The following is a 21,748-nucleotide window of genomic DNA, read 5'->3' on the forward strand; positions in this document are numbered from 1 at the left end:
GGACTGAAGTTAGCAGAAGCTGCCACTATAATCAGTATTAGTAGTGTGTTTGCGCTTCAGTTCCACTGTGAGTTTGGTGTTGGGTTTCACAGCCACCTTGCTAAAGCTAAATTGCCTCCTATCTGGAGTTTGATGACACCAGCTGTAGTGCTAACACTTAGTGAGCGCCTTCACCTTTCTTGACATTTCCCTGTGCACTTCTTCGACCGGTTGCCAAAGTAACTCGCCTCTGTAAGCAGCAAGAGACTCTGAGCTGTAGAGACCCACATGTTTGAGTAACTGGTTTAATAGTCTGGCCACAAAAGCTGCTCTTCATATTTTTATCATAGAGAATCAAGACTATATTTTGAGCTGAATTTTTACCTCTTAGTTATCCTGTCATAGAACTTCCAAGTACTTAAAATGGAAACAGGTTCTTCACAATATCCAGAAAATGTGTAAGTATTTAATAAACTTTCGTCTACAGAGCTCAATCTCCTGTACCATTCTTTGCAGTGTGATATCCACTTGTTTTTAACAGTACAAAGGATTCTGATGCATTTGAGAGAACAAGAGTTAAAATTGCACCCCAAATATTGAAACCAACTGATCCTATTGATAGGAGTCTTTATTTATTTTATTGGTGAGAAACTTTCCACACAGTTCCATTAGATGCTTGATATTGTTTCTACCTTAAAAAGAAGTATGAAACAAATGATAAACTTGCTATTAATAACCCTTTAATAATATATTCAGGAATTGTCTTTACCATGCGCTAACATCCCCTCATTGAATTTCACTGGATTTTACCAAAGAATTGGTGTTTATAGTGGTATCAATAAGGCTTCTTCCTCCCTATAAATTTATTCTGTTTTTGCTTTTTTTCTAATCACACTTTATGTTTCAGATTTTCAGACAGTCTTGGCCCAATGTGACAACATTATGTCCCCCAAATTCGAAAAACTGGCTATGCTACTCTTGGCAGCCATATTTGCCAACAAGCATTTGGAGAAACTAACATGAAGCCATTCATATTACTAATGAGTATTGCTGATTCACTGTTCTTTGCAGAACTGGTTAAAGTCAGCCATATCAGATGGCTTAGGGCATAAACAGCCTATTTACCATCACACAACATCGTCTCCCAGAATTTGGGTCTCTCTTTAAACCTTCTTATTTTATCCTATTGGGGAGCTGTCCCCCAAACAGACTTGTACTATGGGGCTTGGCACCCAGCCCCTCCTCCCTGACATATTCAACACCACACACTTCAGGGGCGTTGGACAATGGACACTTGCAGGCATGGGTGGAGAACAAGGCAAGCTCTCCCCCTGCCTGCTCCTGTGTCCAGTCCTGTACTGGGCCTTATTGAGGGGTTTAGGATGGAGATGCTACTGTCAGCAAGCAGTGGAGTCTCTCACAGTCCAGGCACAACACCAAGGTTAGTACACCTTAGACACACACATCTGAACTTCATGTTTTCATGAAGGAGCTGGGCTGTTTTAGGGCTCTGTGTGAACTTTTTTTTTGCTTCCATCCCAGCACCTGACCTGGTTGTATGAGGACTGGAGGTGTGTGGATGGCCTGGGCGAACGACGGCAGGTGCAGCCCCCTTGTATGGGGCGCAACTTGTATGTTGTTGCCTGCCCAGTGTTGCGGCCCCTGAGGGGCAAAGAGGAGAGTCTGTCCTGCTTGCTGCTGGGTGACATTGCTTCCACGGTTTTGTGGGGATCTTGGGCTGCTGGGAGGCTGGGTCCTGAGTTTGACCTGCAGTGCAGGAGATACCAGTGTGGCTGGTTCGGGGGGCTTAGCACCCCATGTCTCATCCTGTGCTTTTTTTAACCTCTGTACAGAATATATGGAGTGGTGTCATGTGCCTGTCTGCCTTGGGCCTTCCAGAGCCAAATCTGCCTGTCCTTTGTTGCTCTTGGGTTGCAGGCCTTTTAACTTTCTTGCCCCTTTAACAGTTATGCGCCACAAAAAACTCACTCACATACATCCAGGCTTACCCATCCATGCACATACACACAGAAAGCAGCCACAGGTTATCACACCACAGCCAGTATATTTTCCTATTTCTAAAATGCTCCAAAACACCCTCCAAAACGTCCACTCTCGTCTTGTCAAGCCCAATAAGGCACAGTCTTTTTCTCTGTAGTAAATCACAAGCAATAACTTTAACTGTGAGCCCAGCAGTGCTGTAGATCTTGTTCTGGATTTTTTTTGCGACCTTCTGGTTTAGCCGTTGATGTTCTCTGGGAATTGTTGCTTGGTTACTCCTGGAAATCATTGCTGGTGCACGTGTTCTCCAAGTGTAGATAATGGATCTCATTGTGATTTGAGGAACTGATTGGGCAATACCTCGGGTATGGAAATGGATCTGCAACCATTTCTAAACTCATAGATATCAAATTAATTTTTATTTTTTCATCGCCTCTTGAACTTCCTCTGCAAGATCTTTTGGGCTAATTTGTGTGGTCAATTGGTTTTGTTGAGTGATTTCTTCATTCTAAGTCTTTACTTTTTCACACTGTGAAAAAGTGAAAAAGTAAATACTGATCAGGCTGATTTTTGGAGAGTTTAAACAACTAATAATTTAAAACATTGTTTGAAAACAGCACAATATTTTTTTACTCAGATTAAATCTGATACTATTTTTGGAAACACATCTAACATTTACCTTTGAACAAAAACCAGAAAAAATCTGTAATGAAGCTGATGCTTTATCACAGCATAGTTGATTGTAAAAATCTGTCAATCTGTCAGTTTTTTACTATCAAGGGTCATGTAGTGGTTTCACTTTGTTCAATAGGTATTCATTTAACATTTAGTAACAGACTGGACTTATAGAAACTCAATAAAAGCAGTGTGACTGGATATTAGGTATTATTGGCATTAATTATTAAGGGCTGTGAAGGTGGGAGCTTAATTACTTATTGAGTCTTTGAGATCTTATAGATATTGCTGACATTTAAATTAGCAGAGTTATCATTTTGCAAATTGCTTTGTCAAAACTGAGCGTTTCATTACTCTGTAAAGTCATCATATCAACCTCCAAGGGAGTAATCGAGTTGCAACTACTCATTTTCATCCATTTTGCCACCTGATCCTGTAGAGAATTTCTCTTTCTCAATCTCAACATTAAGAACAGGTTTTAAACTTGCAAAAATGTGTTTTCTTAAGAAAATAATATTTTTCTCAAGACATGAATATGTATACATGAAAAACACCAGACACATTAGTAAGGTCATAAATTGTTAAATTTTATGTTAAAATAATGTATTAAAAATCAGCAGTCGGAATAAGCAAAGGTCAAGCAAGAAACTTTGTCAGTGATAGAGTCAGCAATCCTAAGCGACTGGGCAACTATTGCGTTTGAGACAGAGTACAGCCTGAGGTAGATAGGTCAGCACGTAGAAAACAGTGGACAATGGACAGCTATTGTGGAAAGATTCGGTGGTAAGCAAACAAGCTGTCCAACTCTGGAGGTCTGCCAAGAGGATTGTCGGTCAGAAAGATCACCCAGAAAACCTGGAGGAGAGTCAGACAACTGTTTCAGGGTTTCAGGATGAGGCTGATACAGAACAAGCGAATGCAACCACACAGGAGAACTTCCCATGAGCTGAGCTGATAAACACGGCCAACGAACAGAACAGAATCCCACCGAAAGGCCGCAGGACAGCAACGAATCAGGAAGTCAGTGAAGCGAAGGTGGGTGAGTAGCAGTAGGGTGGACAGTAATTATATATATATATATATATATATATATATATATATATATATATATATATATATATATATATATATATATATATATATATATATAAATATATGATTCTGTGTACAAATCCTTTTTTGAGGATGTTGAGCTGATTTTTTTAAAAATCTTTCAAATCCTTAAAATGTGAATAGAATTGGACCTAGAGACTTATCTGTCTTGAAGTTAGCACAGTTAGAAAGGACTATCAAGTATCTGTGATCAGTCATATTTTTCTGTCGACATCTTTTCAAATCAAATCAATGCCAAATGTGCTGAAAATATTCAATGAACACAAAGTTCATTATACAGTCGTGGCAAAATATAAGCAGGCCGTTTTTCAGTCCTTAGGTTTTTACTGCATGTGTAAATTGAATGAGTAAGATCATCTTCAAGTAGTCCACACATTACAGCTCTTCTTGTATGTATTTTACAAAAATAAATTAAAATGCCAAAGCACAGTGTGGAAAACTAAGCACAACCAAGTTGATGTTAACCAGAGTCAGAAGTGTTAATCAAAACACCAAATGCAGCCCTAACAATGTGAAAAACATTAGTAAAAATTAAGTACAGTACAAAAAAAATACTTCTGGATAATGTCATCCCAAGCTGTGCACCTAAACTGATACACAAATTGCATTCTGCTTTGTGGCATAGAAATAACCAAGAGTCACTTTGAGTGTTGCAAACACAAGGGAGATTTACTCACCTCCTTAACTTTCATGAGAGCGTGGTCCAACATTTCCCATGCTAAGCTAGATAATGAAGGCAGCAGTGAGGCTCTCTTGATTTGCAGTTAAAAAAATCTGACCAGCTCTTATTACAGGGGTTGCTGAGATACATCCAGATCATTTCAGTTAGAATCCCTTCAAACAAACACCAGACCTCAGCTTTGGAGAGGGTCTATTGTGTTTCGAGTGGCCACTAAACGCTTGCCAGCACAATAATAGGTGGGGATATTTAAACGTTATATAATCTGCAAGCACACCTCATGCCCAGGAAATCTACTCAGTGGGTTGTAGATATTGAAAATGTAAAATGCAGGACTAAATAGTTTGTGTTTGCATTCACTGTTACTCATTAATATTTGTTCTCCTATTTGCTCAGGGCAAATTAGAAAGTGATTTTCAACTGTGTTTGTATTTTGATTTTTTTATTATTGATGTGCAGCATACTACTCACTATTTTAGTTGATTCTTTAAAATGTATCTTTAGTCAGGTTTTTTTTGTGGGATTCTCTAGTCAGACAAGACATACAGAAAACAATCTATTTGCATTTTATCCATTTACTTATTTCACTGCTGCTCCTGTGTTCCCTTCAAACCTTTTGTTTTGAATCTTAATAATGATCTTCTGAATACATTAAAATCTTTTTCAAATCTACAATCTCTTTTTAAAGAGGGACAGGGTAAAACGGGTCTTGACTGTTTCTCTTTTTGGGTTGCGTCTTTGATTTGTTTACTTTTCGGTTTCCCACATCAACTTTGTACTCTTATCAGCATCTCCCATTTTTTTTCTACTTCCTCTTCCTCATGTTTACTGGTGGCTGGCAAACAATGAATTTGTGCATTAGCGCCACCAGTTGGTATGGCGTGTGGACCAGAATGTCACTTGGGCATTACTTTCTATTATGCAAATTTGTTAAATTGAGATAAGTAAATATTACCTGATAACTTTTACTTCTTGAGTAATTTTGAGGTAAATTAACTAAATCTAGATTCACTCTAATTCTGTCTAAGTTTTGAATAAATTGTTGTCTTTCGTCTGGTGTTATAGGCTCCACTGTTTCATTAACTCTACAGTATTTACGTTTTGCAATTGTAATGTTTCCCTAAAATGAATAAAGTACTCAGTTCAACAGCAGTCAGCTCTCCAGCATAAATATCTCTTAGTCAAACTTTGTCAAATCCTCTTATTATACTACCAGTATGTTTCCCTTATGCTGTATTGTTTTGCATTCACTCTTGGACTTTAATTTTTAGTAAGCCATTTAATTTTATCTGCCTGACTCCTCACTACTTCTTCTATTTTGGGTTGTGCAATTTACCCTTTCATGACAGTTTTTTATACAAAGGACCTACAAAAGACAATGCACCTCTTTTATTATCCCCCTTCTATATTTATTTAGACAGAAAAATAATAAGTTAACCTAATATAATGGAAAATTGTATTTGTTTTTATTGCTCAGGGACAGAGCAATTTAATCATCAAATGGAAAAAAAATTGCTCCATACTCCTATAATCATAATAAGGATATATCACTTGGATTTTGATTAACTTGCCTTTAATTCCATAAGGCCTGGTCATTAAATAATTCCAAAACATATTGCTTCTTCTCTGCAAAGCAGGTATATTGGAATTGTGATACAACTTAATGGATTTGTGACAGTCATATTGCAAAAAAAAAAAAAAAAAAAAATACAATTTAGTACTGTCATGAATCAAAAAAGAGATAATTGCTCTCTTCCCTCTGTCAGACATTTGAAAGCACAGGTGTGTGCAGAGACACACACTCAATTTTGACCAAATTTCAATATTTTATATAACGTATAAAGTGCAGCTATATTGATATTTCCTCATGCAGTCTCCCTTCATCACTCATGCCTGACGTGCTAGCAGTGAGATGCAGATGCAAATGCGCACACAAATTTCTCCTTCACTAACTGAGTTTGGCGAGAACCCAAATGCTGACTCAAGAGGTGCATTGGCAAAGAATCCGGCAAGTGTAATTAAACTTACCTTGGTGGAGCAAAACGAACCTCGGATAACTGGGAGGAAAATTCAAAGAATTGTGAGAAACGGAAACTGGGCATGAAATATAGATGAACAAAACAAGTTGATAACAGGAGGTAAAGTTGAAGTTCTGGCCAACGTCAAACAGAGAACGGAGATATGATGAAAGTTGTGACATGTGATTGAACAAAGGTGAAGTGTAAAGACTAGATGTTACAGCCCGACAGCAAAAGGAAGCAAAAACAAGCTCAGAATACTCAAGAGATTAACTACTTTCAAAGTAAGCTCAGAAGGACTGCTTCTTGGAACTTAAAATGGGGAATAATTGAGGTGTCATACAACTCCTTAGAAAAGTTTCAAGGCTATCTTTTCCATGTGTGTAGTCAGATGAATGCATATGTTCTAAATTTAAAAGAGTGTAATTAATTAGAAAATGTTCTGTGCAAATAAATGGGCACAGAAATTGCTATTGCTATTCAGAAAAACTACAGATTTTTATTTTACTTCAGAGTTATTGCAGAATGTCAAATGCTATTAGACTACTTACAATAAAAGAAGAAGATTTATCACTTATGGTCTCTGAATAAAACTCCATAATCTTTAAAACCACATATCATGAAGTTGGATCAAACCCTGAAAGTTCAACTATAGGTGAACGCCATACAGCATGTTACTTCATGCTATTATCTACTCAGCTTTATTATACTCCTGTGGCAGTGGAGCTCCATGTGGATCTTTGGCCAAAGCTGGCAGAACACATTAGTATGTTTAGGGGGGAAATAAATAGGTTAATTATAACAGTGTTATGGCAATTTTCCAATAGCTATATGGAACTTCCAAAGCAATATGACTAGTACAAGGAATTACTTTTTCCAGCTGCCTGTTGTTACTAGGCCACCATCCTCTTCCATTTCAATAAATATGGGTTAAACATTTAAGCTCAAGATTATTCATAACTTGAGCAAATTTAGGTTCATTGTAATCTTTAAATGTAACTAGCATATTTATTCTGACTAAAAGTAAGTAGACCAGATAGAGAACCAGTCTCTGGTAGAGACGGAGGGAGCTGAAGAATACAATCTTTCAATATCAAACTCTTGGAGCTCATCACCAAAGATATATTGTCAAAACATCAGAGGAAGCATGGAAATAACTCAACTACAAGGCAAGATGGGTTACTGTTTCGTCAAGCATGTTTCAACTCAGTATTGAGAAGGGTATACAGCATTTTCAACATTTAATTTATGCAATAAATGTTAAAACATGTTTCAAGTGATTCTTTTCTGAAACAAACTTTGTGATTGATTAAAAATATTTAGAACCTACATTAGCCAGTAGTATGAATAATTTTTGTCTTACCTGTAAAATAGATTCTATTAGAGAAAGTAGTTTCCTTCATTCAGGTTTCATCTGAACTAAAAATAAATAAAATTGTGTTTGCGTTAAACAAATGTATTTGGGAGCCACAGTGACAAAGTTACAAATAGAAAGAACACGCACAAACACCTGCATTTTAGGAGGCTGATTTCACCCTCCACATCTGAGCGCGTATGAATGTGAGCGCACTTAAAGGGAGCCTCCTCTGCGTTCTGTGGCTTAGGAGCCAGGGCCTGAGGGCGTAGAGTGCATCCGGCCTAAATAGTTTGTATTTCCTTCCTTATTTTCTCTTTTGCAAGATCGCCAATTCTATGCATCAATCTATCTTCTGCACATTATTACACACAAGTGTCACCATCCTATTTAAATGTTTTGTCTACAACAATCAGTCTGACTGCCTCACACCTCGTCACAGTCATGTGTTAGTCTGTGGTACACATCACCCTGGTGATCTCGCTGATCGTGAGGAATCCATATCCCTCAATTGTGCATGAATCTTACCTTAAACCTCCATGTCACAAAACTCTCCTCAAGCTTTAGTTTATTCCACCTTATATGTACAATACCTACATGGAAACATAACCAACTGTTAAAAAAATGCTAAACTGAGCATTTGTTTTGCAACTTTTTATCACTGCTAAGTAAGAGAGATGTTTCTTTTTAAATCTGGGCTGTATTTTGTCATCACTAGTTCAGACTTCAAAATGCTCAAACTGATCAAACTTCAAATGGATCATTCTAAAGTAATCAGAAATTCTTAAAAACTAATTTTGAAATGAATCAAACCTTCATTCTGTTTGTGAAAACACTCAAAGGGAGCATTGCCAGTAGCAGGAGGAACATATCGTAAAAGAGAAATTGCAATGTGTGGACTGGTCAAACCAGGATGGAATCATTCAGTGCTGCTTACGGATTCTTTAAAATGCGTATTATGATTCTTTCTTCTACCCCAAATATTGTTAAACCTTTGCCTCATTGCAAGCCAGATACATTCCTACACTACAAATATCCAGTCATGAAAGGTGTGTGCCAAAGGATTTCTAAATGGGTTTCTTTTTTGAGCTTTTCTCCTGCTTTAAAAAAACTGCTTCAGATTCTCTTCATTTGAGAGAATCTAATTTTGCATCCTGCTCTTTTCCTATTAAATGTTTTTATGGTTTTTACTTCCAGTTTTTCAGTCATTACAAAACATTTGCTGACTTTTGTCACTCCTGTCTGAAAGTCTTAAACAAAATTTAATCTAAATGTTTCAAAACTGCATGTTTTTTCCCCCTCACTAAATTCCAGCTGCATAATAGATTATAGCCTGGTCTGCAATCTACTCTAAAAATATAGTTGTAATTAATGTTTTCACAAACCATCAAGGGACTTTGAATTTAACCTTGAAAGGTTTGTACAGTCTATGAAGGAACGTCGCTTTATTATCTTTAAGCTTTGAGATCTTAATTGCTGTGGTTCACCTTGCACAGATATTGTTTTTTAAATGTTGAGAAGCAGCTTTCAACTCAACATCATTAGCTTAAAAATTATTAAAGCAATTCCTACAAATGCTTATTTTCAGACCTTCCTGAATGTCTTTCATCCTCCATATTCTGGGGTTTGCGAGCTCAAGATACCATATATTTCCTGTTTCCCTTTAGTAGTTTAATTCAAGCAATAGCAGCCTTAGTCCTAAGCATTCAATCCCTGTGCTGAATTATTCCCCCAGCAGTGCCCCTGGAACGTCATCAACTTTGAAAATGCTGACAGACGGAAAAAGCAGCTGAGTCATTCTTAATGAAGATCAGGAAGCTTTTCCTCTTTTTTTTTTTTTTTTTTTGCTTCATACGTCGTCAGAATAACAAGCAAGCTGCCAGTGACAGCACAGACTTTACCCCCACTGGAAATTCACTGCTAAAGCGCTAGCTGTCAGAAACTTACAGACTGTCCACAAATAAAATGTAGGACCGAAGCACATTTTTATCCCTCTTCACGCCTCGTCTTTATTTGTCAGAGCAGGTTGTCTGTTTTACGGGTGTCACAGAGCGATTTGCATTGTTCAGAATCTTGTAGGAATGTTGTTGAGTCAAAGCATTCCGGATGGCTGCAGAGTGACCATTAAAGTAAACTAGAGAAGATCTGGCGAAGAACTCCATTAAAGATTCAGCAGGGTCTAAATCTTGGGGTGCAGAAAAACTTTGCAACAGAAAATCACGGTTTATTGTTGCTGCAGTCTTCAGAGGAGGCAGGAATCTGGGCATGCTTAACTGCAAATATGACACGCTGCAATCGATTTAACACAATTATTGGACACCTAGTTTGTAACCCCACCGTCGTTTAATTTCCAGCTGCTGTGAAGCATCAAGTAGAAAATGTACAGACGTGATTAATATGGCGCCCCTGCTGAATATTTGTAAAACTCCCTGATTAACTAAATTTTTTAATTACAATAGGAAAAAAAAAGTTATTTTTCAAATCATACACGTAAAGTTTTTTTTGAAAGCCTTTTCTGTCCTATACTTAACAAACATTGTATAAGATTAGCTAAACTTGGATTTTAACTGGAACTGTGGGATGAGAAGTTTGCCAAAAAAGGGCAGAGTAAGGAAGAATGAAGGATTAGATGACCAAGAGAAGTGTTTCTCAGTTCCATTCCACAGGGCCACTGCCCTGCGTGTTTTAGGTGTTTGCCTTCTGCCACACATCTGACTTGAATAAGTGGATGATTAACAGCCTTCTGCAGCACTTCATGGCATGCAGAGGAGGTCAAGCAATCATTGGAATCAGGTGTTCTGGATCAGAGACACATCTAAAATATGCAGGGCAGTGGTCCCTGAGGAAACTGCATGGACTCCTGCCGGCCTATATTTGTACTGCAATTACACTGAGAAATCTTGACTCGTGCTTTTCGCTCATACACTTTCCTGCTTCTTTCTGTCTCTTTTGCTCAGACTGAATTGGATAGGAAGGCTTTTCTTTCAATTTTTCTTGGAACTTTCTAAAGGAAACTTTTATATTGACTGAATTCATCTTGTTTAGTGCTTTTACATCCAAAAAAATAAAAAAATAAAAAATTGAGCTTGATTAAGTGACACCTGTTTTGTAGCTTGACATTTTATATTAATTGTGTGTGTGTGTTGTATTTGTTGGTGCCTCTTAGCTAGGGCTTCCTTGAGAATCAGATTTTTAATCTCAATGGGTTTTTATCCTGATGAAATAAAGGTGAAATAAATACAGAAACAGGGAGACACTGACCTAGAGCCGTGGTGCTGAAATTTTGGTACAAGTACCATTTTGACAGTCTTCAGAGGTAGGGTACTTAACGGAAATGTTGGTATATAATGAGAAAACTTCATCTTTCCCACTTACTATTCCAATGTCTTGGGGCTGTCCTGTGGCCACAAGACATTCTGGGGTGAGATAATAAATTTTTTTACACACCTTTACCAGGGATATGAATGATTCTGCATAAAGGGGTGGATTTATTAAGCTGAGTACATAAATCACTGAGATTTTAAAAGCGCCTAATAGAGTGAGTAGCAGAGCTGCCAAAGAATGTAGATTGTGATGGAAATTCTTGCTCTTATTTTCTTGCAGCACTGCCAACTTGGCTTAAATTGGTTGAGCATGCTTTTGATTTTTTTTTTTCTTCACTTTGACATTACTTGATATAAAAAAAAAAACTTTGCACTTGTCAATCAGCGTAAAGGACAGCTGCTCTGACGAGGAGAGGATTTAGTGTCAGACTTTAGTTCCGTTTCACACTTAAGTGTCTGATCATGCTTCCAGTTCGAGCTTGGCACAAAGAAAAAGAGAGCTGGGGTGACATATGACACAGACGCTGATGATGCAACAGCAAGTGTAAGCTTTAAAATCTGCAGAAAGGAGAGCAAAGTCCTCGAAAAGGATCATCTTGTCTGATGAGGTTTTAAACAAAAGTCTCAGTGCTTAAAGGGTACAGATTAAGGCGTTTAATGAATGTAAGGTAAACGTGGCAGTGTTGTTTATTGCTCCATACACTTGCCTAGACAATGCCGCACCCCAATGTTTCCTTCCTTCATTAGGAAGGGTGCTACTGCTGTGCACTAATGCATGTTCCCAGCAGATGCACATGTACCGGGTGTTTGGGTCTCTCTGTGTCTGTGGTTGTGTGAGTCCGTACTGGTACGTTTTTTTTTTTTTCCTTTTTTTTTTTAAGTGATACCAGCCCACACCTTTACCCCTTTGTCCCCCTCCTCCTTTTTGACCTGTCGAACCAGTGCTGAGACGTTCCTGGTTCTCGAATGTACACAAACCGGGTTGATGGATGGTGTTATTACCTGAAGCTTTTAAGGGGCAGAGAGGTGCTTAAAAGTACAAACACATCTGACTGTTTGTGCTTTATCATTACAAATTAAGATTCACACATGCTACACATACAGAACACACACATCCAACACCTATACACATATGCTAAATCCTTTAGACCCTTTTGCCTTATTTACATTACGTGCTAAAGAGGCAATTCCCAAAATGTTCCCCATAAGAATCAGGTACACTCCTTTGGCAAAAAAAAAAAAAAGTCTTATTGTGCTGAAAAGCGTTCAGTTCCACCAGAACTAAGGAACTGAACCAAAGTCCTGAAAAGAAGCAACACACCATAATCCCCTTTCACCAAATTTTATGATTGATTAGGACCACTACTACTTGTTCGGTATGACAGAAGAATCACACCAGCATTTATTTTGTGGAAATTTTATGAATCACACAACTCACTGAGTTCCTAAGAGTTCCCAGATCTCCCACAAACGTTTGTAGAAGCAATCTGCATAAAAAGGTGCTGGACATTGTTCACCTGTGGCCTTAGAAGTGGTTTTTGTATGAAATGTATTTTGCAGAAAAGAATGGGCAAAAGTTTCAACGTGTAGATTTGTAACCCCGGACGACCCCAAAATAAGTTGGGAAGTGTTGGCCCCAGATGCCAAAGGAACATTCATAACAGTGCCAGGAATCCTGTCACTCAGCCCAAGTCGGCTCTTGGACTTACTGGAATCGAAGAACGATAGAGTTTTCCGCTAGGGGCTTGTGTAATGAACCACTAGAGGGACCCAGAAATTCAGGGGAAAGTTTTTGAAGAATTAATTTATTGAAGGACTTTCTGGAACAAGATTCACAGCAAAGGTCATCACTTATAGTTCTGTAGAAAGAGGAAACAGATTGGTGCCTTAAACTCTGAGGGAGACAAGATTGAGAAATGTGCTTTTTTTCCCCCATTAACCACCTGTTAAATGGGATGAGCAGGAAGACTGCAGCTGCAGTGATGTTAGAGAAGGTGTAGCTTTTGAGCACTGAACGGTTAAGTCATGTGAGATGGAGAAAGAATCCAACAATCCAAAACCGAGCAATGTTGCCCAAAAGCAGGCGATGGTCATTCGCAATGTGAAGAAGGAGACATGAGGCCTCAGGTCAGAGTGTGCAGCAGGGGTTGAAGTCCAGAGTTTTCCAAGGGGGACAATCAAGGACAAGGAAGGAATGGTGGAATACTACTCACAAGGTTTTCAATAATTTGGTGGGGAAGCAGACATGGAAGAGAGCTGAAGTTCTAGTGAGCACAGGCGTAAGTTTTAAACTTATGTTGTTAAATTCATGTGCTTTGGATAGCTCTCTGTGCTCATTCTGGACAGTGTTTGCTGTTCTTACCACCACATAAGGTCGGTGTTCAGTGACTGAGCGTTGTTTGGCTAGTTAATTCATAAATGTAAATAGTTACAAAGCAAAACATTGTTGTCAAGAAGTATTTTAAGTCTCTACCAGACTATTATGGAAGCAAAATGTGGTTCTGCAAAGTAAAAGTTTGTGGTTGTGAAAAAAAATAATAAAAAAAAAAGTTCAAGAGGGCGAACACTTATGAAAACTACTGTAGCTTATTAACAGTAAAGAAAAAGCAGCCAGTGTGTTCCCACCAACATTTGCTATCAGCTCTTTCTGGCAAACGTGCTCTCACCTGTGAAAATTATTCATTAATGATTTATTGAGACCCTCAGAAGCTACCCAGGCTTGAGAAGCTGAATTAAGCTTTGCATTTCTCACACTGCATTCAGTTCAGATAAACAGGCACACACACACACACACATGCCCCCCCACACACACACACCTGCTGTATACATAATTTTTGCATATTTGTTGTTCCCAGCTTGAATCAGCATGATGGCATTTCAGCCACTCAAGATGACCTTGCTTTGTAGAAACAGAAGCACCAACAAGAGCAGAAAAATAAGTCATTTTCTGAACGGCCAGTCATGCTGATGGTGAAAAAGTGATGATTCAAAACATGTATCGTTTTGCTGATTGTCATGTCACAGCAGGACTGGGAATAAAGACACACACACACACACACACACACACACACACGCACGCACCCCCCACCACCACACACGCATGCAAGCTTTTATATAGCTCTCATCTGTCTCTTTTTTTACTTCCCCTCTCTTCCCTCTTCTTTTCCCCTCACCCCATCTCCATTTTTGCTGATTGCTCTTCATCATTAATATTTCATGTGTAATGTGGCTCTTTTGGATAGTGCGAGCATGTGTGTGGGTGTGTGTGGCCCCCGCGAGCCAGTGCCGTGTGCTTGCGTCGGCATATGTGCAGGCGAGCCGTGCGTGTCTGTATTTGTGTGTTTGTGCCGCAGTATCAAATTCTGCTCTCACAGCTGTCGGCCAGTCTCAGCCTGGTTGTGATCTCTCTGTCTACCTCTCAACCTTCAACCTCTCCTTCTGTTTCACTCTCTTTCTTCCTTTCCAGAGTTTTTTCATCTGCAGCCTGTCTGGTTTCCGCAGCCCCTCTGTTGCTCTCTGTATTCTTCCCTCCTCTCTCTGCTTTACTGGATTTTCTTTTTTTTCTTGAGCTGCATCCTGCCTCCCCTCTCTCCCCCCTCTTGATCAGTCCCTCTGTGCTTTTACAAAACCCTTTTTTATGCCCCATCCTTACTTAGAATTTGGTTTAGTTTTACGTTTAAGCTGTTCCTTCTTTAAATAAGCTGTTTTCAGAAATCATTTGGTTCTTGCAAAACAGAGTTTGCTTAAAAGAAAACAGAAAATAATAGAGTGTTGTTGTCTAAAAAAATGTTGTATGCTCTCTTTACAGTTCAAAACAAAGTGAATCAAAGATATTATAGAAAGACAGGCTTGCAAAAGTTTTTCACAGTTTGTGTCATTACAACCACAAACTTTTATTTGAGGTTTTCTTTGAAATACCACCATAAAGTGGCTCATGACTACGGTGTGACATAAACCATTTTATTTTGCACCTGGCTGTATGCTTTAGGGCTGGAGTCACCAATCCTTTTGGGACTGAGATCTACTTCATGGTTGCTAAGTAATATGAAGGTCAATCAAGATAATACATATAGAGTTTATTTTTAATTATATACTTTAATAATCGATTTTTCTAATTTTGGAACAGCTCCTTGGGCTACTCATGTGGTCTTTATGGGCTGTGGGCACCAGGATGGTGACCTCTGCTTTAGAGGTATTGTCCTATTGGAAGGTGAATGCCCTCCTTAGCTTTGGTGTAAAAGCATCCAAAGGAAGATGCAGCCAATACTATTTCGGTTTGGGGCTTATATATTCATGGCGATTTGCACATCAAGCTTCCTATCACACATAGTGTTTGCATATAGGCAAATAATTTCATTTTCGTTTTCATCTGAGCACCTTCTTCCACATGTTTGCACTGCCTCTGTCATGCACTTAGTAAACATTATTTTAGATTTCTTGTGGATTTATCTTAACAATAGCTTTCTTCCTGCCACTCTGCTATAAAAGCCATATTTGTGGATTGTACAACTAACGGTTGTTCTGTCAAAATACTGTCCCACATCCTTTTTAGTTATTCTGACCAAGGGGAGTTCATCATATTGAAATGATTGGGGTATGACTGTTGATAAATACGACCGATCACTGAATCCCCAAAGGTTTCCTGTCTTGTTTTCTTATTTTTTATAATCACATTTCATTGACTTAAATCGATATTAAGTTTGTACCTCAAGAAACTGTACAAATGGAGAAATAGATTATGTACAAGCGTAAGTCCATTGAAACATAGTAACTTACAAATGCTGCAAACTGCTCTATAATGGTGCCACACTCACCCACTTTCATTCTGACACCTTAACATATTCATACACTATGTACATCAGTAGACAACATGGATTGTGGACTTACCAAAAGAAGCTTGAATAATACTCACATTGGGTCATTTTGTTTATTTCTAAGTTTGTTTTACTTGAACAGATTTTATTTGTAACCACAAATATGAAAACTTTGCAGGTTTTTTCTACAAAATATACAAGTATGGGTTTGTAAAATGACAAGAAAGTTGAAGAGGTGTATGTATAATTTTTCAAACCTCTATTTCTAAAGGAAAATGCAGAAAATCTGATTTAATATCCAAATTTTTTCACAACTTTGCTGGTAACAACCAGAGCCAATCCACATTTCAATCTATTAAGACATAGGATTCACTTAACTTTTCATGACAAACAAGAGAAGACAGGCTTTTAGGGAGCTGTCTGAGGATGGGGCCAGACAGACAGTGTTGATCAATTTAATATGTAAAGTTCTGCTGCAGCTCAAACCACAATGTCTTTAAAGTCAGAATAGTTTTGCTGTGGCTGACATAAAGCAGCACTAAATATCTCTTTAGGCAGACGTTCAAGACGAGCAGCGTGTTTTTAAGGGTGTGTGAGAAAGACAGTATTCCAAAGCCCTCCTGCTGATTATAGGTGCGCACTGTTCTCTGCTCCTTAATGAACATAACTGGCTGTGATGCACACACCTTCCATTTAATACTCTTGTCTCTCATTATGGGTTAAACATCAGTGCATGCAAAAAAGAAAAAAAAAAAAGAAAGAAATCTTGCGTGCGTGTGTGTGTTCATGTCGATGTGCTGTATGTCCACTTGTGCCATGTGCATGCATTAAATCTGCTCCACCGCGGTCCCAGGCGTGTGATTGGCTGCGGATGAGAGCTAAGGTTGGCACAGCAACATTTCCGCTGAAGGCCGTAAAGCAGTGGGCCTAGAGCGCAAGCAGCATCTGCCCCTCTGCTGCTGCCAAGATGTACACACAAACATCTCCATGCGCACACACACACATATGCGCATGTACACAATTTTGCATCAACACTCACAGAGATTAGCATGTATGTATTGACACACTCTACGTAATTCACAATCTCTCATTCAGGCCCTTGGTTCCTTGTGCCAATTCATCCTCGCTGCTGACTCTGTTGGCATTAGCTCACCTTGCTGACCTCTCTCAATCTCTCCTGTTCAGTGTCTTCAACAGCCATCCACTTTCTCCTCCTTTTTGTGTCATTCACACTGAGTTAAAGTGGTTTCTTAGGCCCAGTCTTCAGCATGGTGCTCATTGCTCCATCTCCACCTTTCTTAGTCTTATGATGGCACCATACAATCATTACAGGTCTGCCAGCACTCCTCTCTCATACACACACACACACACACACACATACGCACACACACACACCGGCATTTGCGCTACAGCATGGCACACATTTACACAACAGCACATAGACACAGTGCTATAGGGCGATTCATCAGTCTGGAGCAGTGGCTTATGAAAGGTCAGCCTTTGAGTTATGACAGAATCTCCTGGCCAGAGCTGCCTAAGCGTGGGTGGCAGAGCATTGACTTGGTGTGTGGGAGAGCGCAAAAGTGTGTAAGATCAGTTTGGATAGTTGTTGCTGAGTAAGTGTACACTATTGTTTGTGGACGAATGTGTGTCTTGAGTGTATAGGTGGAGTGGTGGTAATGCATCATGAGTTCCTGCCAGTGTTTAAGTGTTTTGTTTTTTTTTCCTTTTGTGACTATGTGTGTATGTGAGCTTTCGCCATAAGGTCTAAGGCCTGGTAACAATGTCGATAACGAAGAAAAATAGGTTCTTTGGGTGAGTTTGAGCTACAAAAGCATGGACAAAAGTTGAACATTGCATGTTTGTTGTAGGGGAAGTGTGTATTTTAAAGATCTTTTTATTCAAACTAGCCTCATTTGAGCAGGTTAAGCATTTTCTTCTACCCTATTCTTTCAACTTTCTATATTCACTTACTCGCCATCTTTTTTAGTGTGCTTGGCAGTGGCTTTTTCAGACAAGAGCTAATCAGCCAACTATATGGCAGCAACCCTGCCATCTAATCCATTATACAGCCAACTTCAAAGCAGATTGGCAACACCAGTATAAGACCAGACCAAGCGCCACTGCTGTCATCTGAACAAACTCATCAACATTTAATTGTAAATACATTTGCCTAGTGCAGTGAGTCTGAACTCAAAACATGTTTTACACACATGTATTTTGAGGAAAACAATACATCTGACTATAATAACAATCTGACAATATAATCTGACTATAATGTGGGAAGACAGTAAGATCTGCCATATCCACATGAATGAGTGAACATGTTATTTGTAATGAAAATGAATGTCAGATAAGGAAAAAGAAAAAAAACGTTGCTCATGTTTTACCCTGCAGTGGTTCCTCCAAGTGGACAAATGCCCAGTCAAAGAACAGGTATGCAGGAACATCGACCAGGAGAGAGGAAGGCACTTGTTCCTACATTCATTTTGATTAGAATAGGCAAGCTTGGTGACAGATACAAGAAGATCCATCAATGACTGATGTTAATATGCCAATAATGACTTAATGTCGGGGATGAAAAATATCAAAATCAGAACAACCAAAGAGACAGATGTCAGTGTTTGTGTTTTGATTTCTTTATTTATACCCTAGTTCTTGGCACTCAGTTTTTTTAGGTCAGTATTTCTGATTGGCTATGGTTTACACTCTTCTCAGTTCTTCTCTTGCTCATCAATCTCCTTCTCTTGCCCTTTCTTCCTGGTTTCCTCTCCCAACTGCAACCTGCTTCCAATCACCCACCAGTCACTTGTCAAGTAATCAAGTTTCCCCAGTAAGCTCCTCATTCTCTGTCACTCACAGCTGCATCATCTCATTTATTCTCATTGCTTCATGTTACCTCTTTGCTTGTGGTACCCAGCCAGTTCCTTGTCCTGTGTACCTCTGTGCCAAAGTGTGTTTATTTTAATCTCCATTCAAATGTCTAAATCATATTGCTGCTTCTGACTTTGCCTGCATCTTTGGTTCAGCGTTAAACCTCTAGCCATGACAGAACCACGTTGCAAAGCGTTAATAATCTGAACTAGTCATTGCATTCCACAAAGTCCATCAGTCTCATTAGAACTAAATCCAATGAAAATGCTGGAACAGGAGATTTGCACCAAGAATGGGCAGGCAACAGCTCTGCAGTAACTGTCTAATATTATCATGTAAATATGAGCCAACATCTCTGAAATTACTTGTTGAATTTATGCCGGAAAAATTAAGATCTAGATTTAGTTTTGTAGGTAAAGTATCCTAAAAACGTAGGACTTTGTTCTTACTGGGTCTTACAGATTTTTTTCCATCTAATCATCAATATTGCATGTATTTGATTCCTTTAATGATTAAAAACTCTTCTTTTTTCTCAGTGTGTGCTTGTTTATCTCTGCATGTGAAGCACAATTTTACCGAGGCTCTTTTTGTTTTGGAGACCCTCTGGACATGTAAGTACTCTATTGATAATCAATAGCTTTTTTCCACTTTTTATACATCAAAGGAGTTCCAGTCTCCAGCTTTTTCTCCCTGTGCAGCCTCTACTTAAAAAAAGAGATGTGTGCACAATTCCAAGCTAATGTGCACATTGTCAAGCCGATAAACACTTGCAAGAACAAACACAAAATGTTGACTGGCCTTCTTTCATTATGTCTATCTTACTTTGCCTGAAGAAACAAAAGTGAGGCGGTGTCAGGGGTGATTTGTGTCTGCTTACCCAAGAACTACATAATTGTGGAAGAGACTTTAATCCAGGCTCTTGGCAGGAATAAAAGGCATTTTCGCAAGAGCAAACATAACAGCCTACTTGTTGAAAGCAAGACTATTCTGCCAACAATCCTCATGTTGCTAAACAGTAACGAAGACAATCACCAGGATTCTCAGTTTGCCTCAAATACCTGTCAAAAGGAATATGCAAGACATCAACAAATATCACTTCATGTCAGTGTTTTGCCAAATATTTAACAGTCACAGTGACCATGGTGCCTTCAGGAACATAGCCATCGGAAAATGTGTGGTAAAATGCATCACTGTGCAAATACTTTCAAAGAACAGTTCAAATATATGTGGCATTTCAATACATGGTATTAATGCAGGACTTCCTCTGTGACATATCTGAAAATTTCCTAAATGTAACTCTAGTTGACAAAAAATCCACAAAACCCCCCTATAAAACAAATCAGTGTATCACTGATACTGTCTAAGAAAAAGACAAGACTATGCCCTTCGTCTCATCCACTAGTATATAATGATTCTCACTTTCTGTAAGGGCTACCTATTATGCTTTCTTGAACAAGTTGTTATAAGTTTATGGGTGCTACAAGACATGTTTATTAAATTTTTACTTGATTTCACTTCAGTAATTCTAAGCCTATTTTGAGCTCTTTTTAAAAATTAAATGTTTTAGGGCCTTTTAAATCCAAATTAGCTGCTGGCCACACCCCCAAACTCAATATTTACACTGGCACTTTATACATGTGACAATGGCTGCAAACAGATGCATAATTGTATAACATTACATCTCTGATCTCAATTCAGATCCAGAACCAGAATGAGTGGAGCCTCCTGCACAAACATCAAGAATGCAACAAATGGTTTCTCAGTAGTAAGTCAGTCAACAGCAAAACACTTGTCTTTTCCATCAGCCATTGTACAGTGCACACAGTGGTAAAACCATCTGACTAGCCACGTCTGGGTTGCTAGGTGAGGGGCTTCCCAGCGTTGTGCTAAGAAATAGTTTGTGTAATCAGGTCAGCTGCAAAGGAACTGAGTGGGAGTAGAGTAATCTGTCAGGCGAATGCTTCGGAACTGCAGTTCTGAGGAGGAACTGTGCCTCGAAGGTGGCGCTCGGTCCGCTCAGGCGTTTGGCACAGCTGAATGGTTGCCACGGGAGATTAAGGGATTTATCAAACATGTCAAACATGCATGAAAGAATAAAGGCAGCAATCCAGATTGTATTTTTGATCAGGGAATAACTTCATAAAGCTTTCTTTTTTTTTAAAGTAGATTTTATATAACACTGCCCCTTTAACTTATTGTCAGAAAATGTCTGTGTGCGCTTGGACTGTTTCTAGAAGGAGAAGAGAGACCCAAATGGAAGTACAAAAACTAATTTTGCATAATAGGTCCTCTTAAACCTCCTTGAAAAATGCCTACTCTCCCCATTTCAGATAAACATCTCAGAAAATAATTTTGAGTGTTTTTGCTCGTGTAGTTTGCATTTCTGGGACTTCAGGCATCGGGTTAGCTCATAATGATCCTGTGAGATTTCTTTTTCATCATGGCCTTGCTGAGAAGCGTTTTGAGTGGTGGTCAAAAGCAAAATTTCACCCAAAACTTAAAACATTTTAAAATATAAAACATATATCTACTAAAGATCTCAGGTGAAGCCTGATAGACCTATACATAAAGTAGGTAATGATTGTGAAATAAAAAAATAAAATAAAATAATTGTTTTAAAATCTTTCACCAAAAAAAATGAAAATACGGTGTATATTTGTATAAAATTTCCTTCACTTTTATGCCTCTGAATAAAATCCAAACTAGAGTTCAATTGTGTTTACTTTATTCTCTGTATAAATCCAGCAGTTGTGTGAAGATCTGAAAGGTTTGCGTTATCAAGGCCAATGAACACAGCAGGCAGTTCTGGGATATAATTAAATATAATTAAGCTAGGTTTATGTCAGTCAGTGAACACATTGAAGAGTGAAGCTCTTTTTTTTAACTTTTGAACTGAACGGTACTGTGTTTTTAAATGA

This window comes from Poecilia reticulata, chromosome 1 (genome assembly GCF_904066995.2).
Source record: "Poecilia reticulata chromosome 1, P_reticulata-male-v2, whole genome shotgun sequence".
Taxonomy (NCBI): Eukaryota; Metazoa; Chordata; class Actinopteri; order Cyprinodontiformes; family Poeciliidae; genus Poecilia; species Poecilia reticulata.